The sequence below is a fragment of the Nelumbo lutea genome, chromosome 8, assembly GCF_056320005.1.
Source record: "Nelumbo lutea isolate HS-2025 chromosome 8, American lotus-T2T, whole genome shotgun sequence".
NCBI lineage: Eukaryota > Viridiplantae > Streptophyta > Magnoliopsida > Proteales > Nelumbonaceae > Nelumbo > Nelumbo lutea.
The window spans coordinates 40,757,427-40,770,014 of NC_142691.1; the positions used below are offsets into that span (position 1 = coordinate 40,757,427).

The following is a 12,588-nucleotide window of genomic DNA, read 5'->3' on the forward strand; positions in this document are numbered from 1 at the left end:
CCTATAGTACAACGGATAGTGAAACTCACTAGATCTTTCAGTTTCTGGGGCAGCTTGTTGAGGAGGATTGTTGAGCATTCTTCATTGAGTGCAACAGTAGCTACATCTCCCAATTTCCTTTTATTTGCCAATATCTCTTTCAAGAATTTTGCATAGTGTGGCATCTAGGCTAAAGCATCAGCAAAAGGGATGTTAATGTGTAATCTCTTAAACACTTCAAAAAACTTACTGAATTCCCTTTCCAATTTGTGTTGCTGCAGCCTATTCAGAAATGGTACTTGCGGCTGTTGGTTTCTCTCCTTCTTTGGTTCAGATTGCTCTTCCTCCTTTTCGGTTTCAAGGGTTGCATCTACCTTGTTTTCAGCCCTTGCTTTCTTCTCTACTTCTAGCAGCTCCTTACTACTACTCTCAAAGTGATAGTTTGCACTTGTTCTCTTGGATTTACTTCTGTATTGCTAGGTAGAGTGCCTGGTATTCTTGCTGAAATCATTTGTTCCAACTGCCCAACTTGATTCTCCAAGTTCTTTATTGATGCCTCTTGGTTCTGCAATCTTGTTTCAGTATTAGCTATGAACTTGGTCATCAACTCCTCTAGGTTAGTTTTCTTTTCTGGCTGATTGAAGTTTTGGGGAAAGGGCTTCACCATGTTTTGATTTGGCCATGATTGATTCGGCTTGTTCCTCCATACAGAGTTAAAGGCACTAGGGTACTGATTTCCTTGCTGCCTTGGAAAGTTGCCAACAAAGTTTACCTATTCTGGGGACTGCATAAATTGATTGCCAACTTGACATTCAGTGCTGATGTGACCTCCCCCACACCATTCACAAGTCACGGACTGAACATGCATGGCTGCCATCTGCATCTCTTTTTGCTGAGTGCACCTATTTGCACAGATAGAGTTGTATATGTGTCCACATTGTGAAGACCTTGCTGCCGCCTAACTTGTGCTCTCTCGGAGTTCCATTGGTAGTTGTTTGAAGCCATTTCCTCTAAGAGTGCATGGGAAACTTCAGGGGTCTTGTTGTTGATGGAACCCCCGGCCGCCGCATCCATAATGGTCTTGTTGGTTTCGGTCAGCCCATTGTAGAAGGCTTGCACTTGCAGCCATATGGGAAGTCCATGATGAGGGACCTTTCTTAAAAGCTCCTTGTAATGCTCCCAAGACACATACAATGACTCTCCATCTTGCTGAAAGAAAGTGGTGATGTCATTCCTCATCTTTGCTGTCTTGGATGGAGGAAAATACTTAGAGAGGAATCAGCTAGCCATTTTATCCCATGCTGCTATAGATCCAGTCGGCAAAGAATTCAGCCCAAGTCTTAGCTTTGTCTTTCAATGAAAATGGGAACAACCTGAGCCTAACTGCATCATCACTCACCCCATTGTGCTTGAAAGTATCACAAATTTCCATGAAGTTGGCTTTGTGAGAATTCGGGTCTTCATGAGCCATGCCACAAAACTGAATTGTGTTTTGTATCATCTGAATTATGGCTGGTTTCATCTCAAAATTATTAGCAGATATGGCTGGTCTTACAATGCTTAAAGCAGACCCAGTAAGGGTTGGTTTGGCATAGTCCATCATGATTCTTTGTTTGGCCATCTCTTCAGTTTCAGCTCTCACTTGTCTAGCAGCTCTAAGGCAGACGCATAGGGTTCTTTCAATCTCGGGATCGTAAGGGATTCCCTCCGTTTCAGATCTACTTGTCATAAACTGTACAAGTCAAAGTAATAAAGAAACTAATGTACACCAATCAGAAAAGTAATTTATCAAGCAAGAAAACTGCAAACTACCAAAACAAGATCAGCAACCAAAGACAACTACAATTACCAAGAAGAAAGAAAATGACTTATATCAGAAATGGAGGTTAATGTACACAAATCTGAACCATCGTATACAGAATTAAAAATCAGATTAACAGTGGCTAATGGTTCCTAATATTGCTATAATAAGTCCCCAACAATGGCCAAAAACTTGATTCGTAATTGCTACACTAGCAAATGCACTAGCCGCTCAAGTAATAAGGTGATGAATAGAGTATCGTTCCCATGAGGACTTACACAGCAACTACTAGTAATATATCAGCCATCTATTATTTGATTAACCGAAATGTTAACCTAACCAAAACTGAATTCCTAACTAACAAACTATCTCTAGCAAATTGGATCAAACACCTTTCATGCAGTTGAGAAGACAAGCTATATGTGAACAGATTTGGTTCAGCAATTAATTCTCTAGGTCATTCAATTGGATTGGGATTCAGCCTTGGTTTGGTGAAACCCCAATGTTATGGACAGCCTCTTTCGAGCACATGCTCAATCTATGCATGAGTGATGATTCTTATATCTCTATCAAGAATCTAATCCCCATGCATGCATTAAGATCAAGAGTTCTAGGGCATCATTGCAGAATTGAATGAAGACCAATCGAATTGTACAATTTATCTCTAACCTTGTATTCAATTTGGTTCTTGATTAGCAGATCCGAATTTCTAAACACTTTCTCAAGAAATCTAGAAACTCCAAGAATTAGGAACAATTTGGCTAAAAATAAATCAGATTATCTAAATTCTTCATCAAGCAATTCGGACAGTCCAACATACAAATTCAATTTGGCTATCTATTCTAACAATTAATATCCTAATCAAGAAACATCAAAATTGAATCTAATCCATTCGAATAACCCTAGAGAACTAATTACAGATCTGAAATTACATGAAACATGATTCAATTACAGCAAGAAAGAAGAATCAAGTGAGAAAATATCATGAAAATCTAGCTGAGATCATTTACTACTTGTGCAGAATTCAAGGAAGAAGATAACCTAGATTGATCTCCTCCAATGGCTTCTTCTCCCAATTCGGACTCAGCACCTCTTCTTCTCTTGAAGCTTCTTGAATCTCCCCCTTTCTTCTCTCTTGTGCGCCTCTCTCAATTCTCCCAAAAGGATTTCGAACCAAAGGAGTTTGAACCCTTTATCCCTCTTTCTCTTCTCCTTTTATTGCTTTCGCTTCAGCCCCTTTCTCTCTTCTAGAAAGTTTGTCACTTTTAGGCTCCTTGGGCTGCTCTTAAGCTGTACATGGGCCTCCCTCTTGCTGGGCTAAATGGGCTCCCTTGATGAGCTTCGGATAGGCTCTCTCCTTAGGTTACCCCTGGAGTGTTGCCCAGGCTTCATGGACCGAATAGCCCTCCTTAGGCTTCTCGGCAGGGTCTTTCTCCCAACTGGGCAAAATTGCCTCCACTTGGCCTCTTTTCCATGGTTTTAAGTTATCTTGACCCTAAGCTAGTCTCCCTTGATAATTTCCTAAAATCAAGCTAAATTGAGGTAAGAATTTACACAAATTAGCATCAAAACCATGTATAAACATCAGAATTTATGTGTAATTTGCACACACATCAATGGGCAAAACTAGAATGTTACACTTGACCCCTAGACTCGATTATGATACTGCACTAGGTGTCAGATTAGGCTGTCTTTGATATGCCAATCAGTGAGATCCTTAGAGGGGGTCAAAACCTGGGTATGTTGGGATAGTCTGAGAATTCACCTAAGTGGGTAATCATAGTGACAGGATCAGCCCCTTTGTCAGACAAAGTGAATGATCAGGGAGTGCACTCTCTCTGATGCAAAACTGAACTGCCGGTAGTTGATTTCAACTGTTGAAATTTGTTTTTGAAAAATATATTTATATAGAGATATACATATATATATATATATATATATATATTTATGGTTTCAAAATGTTTGCAAAGATTTTAATTCCCAGGATCCATATGAATAGAGAGTGCAACATTGTACCTTGCAGCTGAGGGAGAAGTCCTCTCTTGTTGGTCAATGTTCGATCATTATGGGTTGAGAGGTTAAGTGTAAGACCATTGAGGGTAATACCTGATGGGCTAATCTTGCATCTGCCCATAGTCTTTGGGTTTTCATAAGGTGGTTGGACCTAGGAACCATTTAGAGTAAATGTTGGGGCCATTAAGAGTCCATAGTGATGGACCATTTCATTCTTGTAACCAAACCGGACCAAATCTAAAACCAAATTAAGGGAGGGATACACCTGATATAGAACCCACGCAAGAATGCTCCTCCCAACGAATGTTTTCACACCCAAAGAGTGTACCAAATCCTCCCTCCACTGAAGATGACACAGCTTAGGATGAGGCAGGATCAACAGGTAGTTCTTCACCAAAAACTTGTGATTCTTTAGCAAGAATCAAATGGGATAGTGATCACAGCTACTAAATTGTTTCTTCTAGCAAGAAACAATATCAAGATCGAATCTTGATCCAATCCAAGAACTGGAGATCGAACAGGGTAGGGCGGAAAGAGAATGAAGAAAAAGAGAAGAAAGCAAGACCAGTCTAACTGTGTTGTCTTCTCTCTGTGTTGAGTGAGTGTGAATTCAAGATTTGCCCTGCTCTCTTATTTATAGCCTTAAAGAGACAATTTTTTAATCTCATTAGGAGTTCCCTGATCCAAATCTTTTATTTGGATTTGGACTCTTTAACTGATAAGGACAATCCCTTATCATATCTGCAGATAAAGATCAGCCTTCCTAATCAAATTAGGAGTTCCTTTACACTACTGAATATAGTGAACCCCTAAGTCCATCACTATGGGCTCTTAATGGGCCCAACATTTACACTAAATGGTCTTTGGGCTCAGCCATCTTATGAAGGCCCAAGGACTGTGGGCAGATGCTAAATTAGCCCCTCAAGTATAATCCTCAATGATCTTACACTTGACCTCTCAGCACATAATGATCAAACATTATGATCAAATCTTGATCCAATCCAAGAACTGGAGATCGAACGGGGTAGGGCGGCAAGAGAAGGAAGAAAAAGAGAAGAAGGCAAGACCAGTCTAATTGTGTTGTCTTCTCTCTATATTCAGTGAGTGTGAATTCAAGATTTGCCCTGCTCTCTTATTTATAGCCTTAAAGAGACAATTTCCTAATCTCATTAGGAGTTTCCTGATCCAAATCTTTTATTTGGATCTGAACTCTTTAACTGATAAGGATAAACCCTTATCATATCTACAGATAAAGATCAGCCTTCCTAATCAAATTAGGAGTTCCTTTACACTACTGAATACAGTGAACCCCTAAGTCCATCACTATGGTCTCTTAATGGGCCCAACATTTACACTAAATGGTCTTTGGGCCTAGCCATCTTATGACGGCCCAAGGACTGTGGGCAGATGCTAAATTAGCCCCTCAGGTATAATCCTCAATGGTCTTACACTTGACCTCTCAGACCATAATGATCAAACACTGCCTGACAAGAGAGGGCCTCTCCCTCGGCTACAAGGAACAGTGTTGCACTCTCCACTTATATGGATCCCGGGAATTAAAACCTTTTTGCAAACATTTTAGAAACCATAATATATATACTTTTATATCTCATATAAAATATACTTTGCAAAACTAATCTCAACAGTTGAAATCGGCTGCTGGCAGTCTTGGTTTCCAACAGTGAGAGTGCATCCCCAATCATTACCTTTGTCCGACAAAGGGGCTGATCCTGTCACTATGATCACCCACTCAGATGAATTCTCGGACTGTCCCAACATACCCAGGTTTTGACCCCCTCTAAGGATTTCACTGATTGGCATATCAAAGACAGCCCAATCCGACACCTAGTGCAGTATCATAATCGAGTCTAGGGGTCAGGTGTAACTTTCCAATTTTGCCCACTAATCACCAAGGTCCAGGGCAATACTGGAAATCTGGTCTGGTTTAGGGTTTCAAATAAACCTATACTGCATGTACCTCGAGTCTTACCCTGGCAGCTAAGACAAGCCACCCCAACCAACTTGGTGGTACATCAGTGTCAATCTTGGTGGGATAAATCTCCCAAAATCTATCCAACAGCTGTAAAGGTTATAAACTTACATGAATCTCATATGTGTCTAGTTTAAGGGTATTAGACAGAAACACACCATAATAACATGAATCAAATATGTTCTTTATTCATTTACAATAAATGTCATAATCTACATCATGCTGGTTGGATCTAAGGGCATACACTCTCTAACTACTCCCACTTGCACTTAGGTCCAATCGGGTATAAGCTGGAGTCCCATACTTTCCACATGTTTCTCAGACACTTTCTGTGTTAAGTGGCTTAGTCAATGGGTCTGCTACATTTTCCGTTGATGCTACCTTCTGAATCAGGATGTCCCCTCTTCCAACTATCTCCCGTAGTACATGGTACTTCCTCTCGATGTGTACTTTGACTTCGAGTGGGCTCATGGCTCCTTAGCCTGAGCAATGGCACCAGTGTTGTCACACAACAGTGGAATGGGTGATGTGCTGGATGGAACTACTCCTAATTCATGAATGAACTTCTTCATCCATACGGCTTCCTTGGCAGCTTCACTTGTGGCAATGTACTCGGCCTCGGTTGTGGAATTTGTAGTAGACCCTTGTTTGTTGCTTTTCCATCTAACTGCATAGGACTCCACCGTAAAGATGTATCCAGATGTAGACTTTCTATCATATGGGTCTGACTAGAAATCGGCATCGGTATACCCAATGATCTGTAGTGAACTACTATCGAATACCAGACAAAACTCTTTTGTCCTTCGAAGGTATTTCAGTATATTTTTCACAGCGGTCCAATGCTCTTGTCCTGGGTTAGACTGGTATCTACTTACCACACTCATGGCCTGAGCAATGTCTGCCCGAGTGCATAGCATGGCATACATAATGCTCCCTAAGGTAGAGGCATAGGAAACTTCCTCCATGCTCTCAATCTCTTCAGGTGTCTTGGGAGACATACCCTTGGAGAGAGTGACTCCATGCCTAAAAGGAACATTTCCTTTCTTGGAGTTCTCCATACTATATCTCTTGACTATTTTGTCAATATAAGTAGATTGGGATAATCCTATTATCCTCTTCGATCTATCTCTATAGAGTCAAAGTCCCAAGATGTAAGAGGTTTCTTCTAAATCTTTCATAGAGAATTGCTGTGAAAGCCATAATTTCACCGTAGTCAACATTCCTACATCATTCCCGATGAGTAGAATGTCATCTACATACAAAACCAAGAATTTAAACTTATCCTCACTGATCTTCCTGTAAACACAAGGCTCATCAAAATTCTACTCAAAGTCAAACTGTTTGATAGTAGAGTCAAACCGGATGTTCCAACTCCTAGAAGCTTACTTAAGTCCATATATTGATCGATTGCTTTTACATACCATGTGTTCCTAGCATGCAACTGTGAAACCTTGCAGTTGATACATATAAATATTTTCAATAAGATCGCCATTCAGGAACGCGGATTTGACATCCATTTACCAAATCTCATAGTCATGGTATGCTGCTACACCTAGCAGGATCCTAATGGATTTAAGCATGGCCACAGGCCAAAAGATTTCATCATAATCAATTCCTTCTTTTTGAGTGTACCCTTTTACCAAAAGATGAGCCTTGCAGGTCTCAACCTTACCATCGAGGCCCTTCTTCCTCTTATAGATCCATTTGCAACCAATTGCTTTTACCCCAGGGGGCGGATCTACTAGAGTCCAGACAACCCCAAATCCTACAGAGCCTTTTGGTTAACCTACAAATAGGCAATGACTGGTTTTGGATTCCAATTTGTCAGCACTTGATCTTTTAACATGTGTCGGACAATCCTTAATCTTCAAGTTTCTCACACTTGGTTTATTACTGGTCCAAAGCTCAAAGAGAGTCTTCGAAATGGATTTGATTGGAACCTGGTTCAACACGTATATCGTAGCCTACAATGCATAACCCCAAAAGGATGTGGGTAATTCCGAGTGTACGAGAAGTGATCAAACCATATCCAATAAAGTAATGTTCCTCCTCTCTGACACACCATTTAACTGTGGCATAGTAGGAGGAGCTAGTTGTGATACTATCCCATTTTCCATTAAGTAGTCCCTAAATTAGTTAGAGGGATATTCACTTCCTTGATCTAATTGAAGGGCCTTAATGTATCTCCCCAACTATTTCTCGACCACTTGCCTAAACTCTTTGAACTTTTCAAAGGATTCAGACTTGTGTCTCATTACGTACACGTAACCATACCGAGAGTGATTGATGAGACTGAAATGATCCCTATTTTTGTCCCATAATTTTCATCTTTTTACATTAATTTAGCACTTAAATGAACTCATTACTCTTATATTTCGATTCAGGGCAATAAAGAAGGCAATTGGAAAAATATAGGGCAAATCGGGTGATTTTGCACAATTTCAGCAACAGTCAGTAATCAGGGCCTAACTCTCAATTCTAGACTCCGAATTGGACAATTCGAAAAGCATTCGAAAAAAGAAAGGAAGACCCACAACTTTTATGTTTTGGGTTTTGACAAATTCGGCCCTGATAGAATACGAAAATGAGCCCGAAGTCAGAGCAAGTTCGTAGTCAGGCCAATTTCACAACTTAAGTCCAACTCGCAGAAGTACTTTGAAGCAACCCAAGTTTTAAAGCAGCCCAACTCGAATTCAAGAGTTAAGAGTCCAAATTTCAAATGTAATATCCAAGGAGAGAGTCTTATCAGTTCTTAAGTCTTGAATGAAATCCTAGAGAGATAAGAAGATTGAGATTAGATCATTAGATAAGAGATAGGATAGGATTAGTTCAAAGAAGATCAAGACTCCCTAAAGATAAGATGATCTCCTAGAAGGAGTTGGAAAACAGCCCTCTCCTTTGGCTATATAAAGAGGGGGGTGAACCAGCTCTAGCATCACTCACTCCAAGATCCAAGAGATCATCAAGAAAATCAAGAAACTCAAGAAAGCAGTTCAGCCATGGAGAAGCAGAGCATAGAGATTGCGCAGATCATGAGCAGCTAAGCTTCTTCTTTTTCTGGTTCAAGGGGGGAGGTTCGATTGTGCCATTGTGAGGTTCTGTAGTTAATTTATTTTCTTGCTTTTTAATTCAAGTATTCATTGGTTCTTGTGCACATTTTTATTGGATGTTAATGTTAATTAGTCTGACAAACTGAATTAACGTTGATTTTCCTACTGCTATCCATGATTTTGGTGATCCGTAATTGTCATGAATAGTGGTACAAGTATTCATTGGTTTGCTTTTTAATTCAAGTATTCTTGGTTCTTGTGCACATTTTTATTGGATGTTAATGTTAATTAGTCTGACAAACTGAATTAACGTTGATTTTCCTACTGCTATCCATGATTTTGGTGATCCGTAATTGTCATGAATAGTGGTACAAGTAGCAATTAGGTTAATATTTTTTTGGGTCAATTGTTCATGACAGCCTTTGACCAATGAATTAACGTTGATTTGCTTTTTAATTCAAGTATTCATTGGTTCTTGTGCACATTTTTATTGGATGTTAATGTTAATTAGTCTGACAAACTGAATTAACATTGATTTTCCTACTGCTATCCATGATTTTGGTGATCCGTAATTGTCACGAATAGTGGTACAAGTAGCAATTAGGTTAATATCTTTTTGGGTCAATTGTTCATGACAGCCTTTGACCAATGTATTGACATGGTTTAACTTAAAAGGAATCGATGGAACAAGATTCAATAATTGCAGTTATCTCAATTATTGTTGTTTTGGTTTAACTGTTTTCACAAATCTTAATGCTATCACCGGTTAATATGGAACGCTATCGTACCCAGTTGAGTGGTGATAAGTGTTGATCGAATGCTGGGTTTGGTCAACTGAATTAGGAAAACACAAGGTTTATTATGGCTATCCTAATAAATCTAAGGTTAAATGTTTGAATTGCGAGATTTCCAGGGATACCTATGATCGATGGCCAATCGGCTAAATCGAACCCCTGAACCAGAATTCAGTAAGACTAATTTTCTCTCGTTTGATTAATTGCTTTCTTATTCTTTTAATTTTAGTTATTAAATTTTCCCACTCAATTATAGTATCCATTTGGCTAAGAGATTATTGTTTAGCTCCTTGTGGGATTCGACCTAGTACCACTTTTACTACAAATATTTTATTGTGGGACTAGTACTAATTTTGAGGGCTTCGACAACCCATCAAAATTTTGGCGCCACTGATGGGGAGCAACTTTAATTTCTTAGCTATTACCTTCTCTTTGTTAACCTCTTTTTGTTTTATGACTCGTTCTTCTCAACGAGGTGAACTCGAGTATAACCCCGAAATTGAGAGGACCACCCGTCATTTAAGGAAGGAGGCAAAACAAAGGAAGGATCGTTCACCAAAAAAGGTGAATTCAGATTGTGATTTACTCATCTATGATCTACCCATCTTCGAAGGAGAAGAAATAATGGCTGACAGAGAAAGGACATTGAGAGAGTTAGCTGCACCAATTATGAACCAGCAGCCCCTATGCATCACGTATCCCACTCTTGAGGTAGGTTTTGAATTAAAATCTGGTTTGATACAATTATTGCCTCTATTCCATGGTTTTCTAGGTGAAGACCCTCATAAGCATCTGAAGGAATTCCATGTCGTCTGTTCAAGCATAAAACCCCAAGGTATGACCGAGAATTAGGTAAAACTCATAGTCTTTCCATTTACTTTATGTGATAAAGCAAAGGATTGGTTGTATATTCTTCCTCCCTGTTCAATACACACATGGGATGAGATGAACAGGATATATTTTGATAAATATTTCCCTGCATCCCGGGCTGCAAATATAAGAAACAAAATATGTGGAGTTCAGCAATTTGGTGGTGAGACGCTATATGAATATTGGGAAAGATTTAAACAATTTGTTGCTAGCTGCCCACACCACCAAATACCCGAACATCTTTTGATCCAATACTTCTATGATGGGCTTCAACCCATGAATAGAAGTACGATCGATACAGCCAGTGGAGGAGCTTTAATGAACAAGACACTCGAAGCGGCCAGGGAATTAATTTCCAACATGGCCAAAAATCTACAGCAGTTCGGTGCAAGGATAGGCATGCAAATTAGGTAAGCCAATTAAATTTAGAAAATCAGATTTCTAACTTAACTAACTTGGTTAGGCAACTAGCTGCAGGACAATTACAAACTGCCAGGGTGTGTGGTATCTATTCGATCCCTGGCCATCCTACGGATATGTGTCCATCATTACAAGATGGATCGATGCAGCAAGTAAACATCGTAGGAGGATTCCTAGGGTAGTCCCAATGAAAGTATGATCTCTACTCCAATTATTATAATTCGGGGTGGAGAGATCATCCAAATTTAAGCTACGGGAACCAAGGAAGACAGTAAAAATACCAGCCCCAGATTTTCAATCGGCAGCCCCAGTTTTCAACACCCATCACAACACAAGGCCAACCCCCGAATTTAGGTATGTCATTAGATGATATAGTCAAAGTTCTAGCTACTAATACTCAGCAATTTCAGCAGGAAACAAGAGCCAACATTCAGAATTTGGGGAACCAAACCAGCCAACTTGCCACTTCCATTAGCAAGTTGGAAGCACAGAACTCTGGGAAACTACTATCACAAATGGTAGTCAACCCAAAAGAGAATGTAAGTGCAGTGGTGTTGAGAAGTGGAAGAGAGTTGCAGCCCCAACCAAGTTCACCATCGAAGGCAGCCAAGGAAGAAGAAGGACAAGGGTCAAACGACGGCCCCATTGAGGTAAAACCTGACCCCCTCTTCCTAAAGTTACTAATGTTGTACCACCTTTTCCTAGCAGGTTGGCCAAGTCAAAGAAGGAGGAATATGAGCAAGAAGTGTTGGAAACCTTCAGGAAGATAGAGATCAACATCCCCTTGTTAGATGCAATAAAACAAATCCCAAAATATGCCAAATTTTTAAAAGAATTATGCATTAACAAGAGGAGGCTGCGAGTTGATGAAAAGGTAAGAGTTGGGGAGAACGTTTCAGCTGTGATCAAGAGGACCCTACCAGAAAAATGGGATAATCCAGGTATGTTTACCCTACCTTGTGTGATTGGCAACAAATGAATCGAGCGTGCCATGCTGGACTTAGGTGCATCTATTAATGTTATGCCATACTCAATTTACTGTGCATTGGGACTGGGTCCTTTGAAAGAGACTAGAGCTATTATCCAATTAACTGATCGTTCTAATGCCTACCCTGAGGGGATTGTTGAGGATGTATTGGTGCAGGTTAACGATTTGATCTTTCCGGATGATTTTTACATCCTGAAGATGGAAGAGGATATAGCCACGAGTTCAGCCCCACTTCTATTAGGTCGGCCATTCATGAAAATGGCCAAGACCAAAATAGATGTGGACGAGGGTACCCTCTCCATCGAGTTTGACAGAGAGATTGTAAAATTTAATATTTTTTAAGCAATGAAATATCCCAATGAATGTCATTTGATATGCTCTATTGACACCATTGATTCGATTGTGCAGGAAGTCTTTGGAGAGGAAGACATGAGCGATGAGCTAGAATATAAGGGACAATTGGACAAGGAAGACGAATTCGATGCATCCTATGGCACTATGGAACTGGAACAAGAGGTAAGTAATTATGACATTCAATCGAAGATTTCTAACACAAAATTGATGCCTTCTGTTTTGTAGGCTCTGGAGCTGGAACTGAAGACCTTGCCTGATCATTTGAAATATGAATACTTGGGTGAAAAAGAGACACTGCCCGTAATCATTGCAAAAGGGTTGACTAAGGA

General features: G+C 39.9%; 1 non-coding gene across 1 annotated transcript; it reads left to right on the plus strand.

Moving 5' to 3' along the window:
• Positions 1-1,114: 1,114 nt before the first annotated feature.
• Positions 1,115-1,221, plus strand: LOC148843893 (small nucleolar RNA R71). Its single transcript, XR_016103946.1, has one exon. It is a non-coding gene; the product is annotated as a small nucleolar RNA R71 (small nucleolar RNA).
• The last annotated feature ends 11,367 nt before the right edge of the window (positions 1,222-12,588 follow it).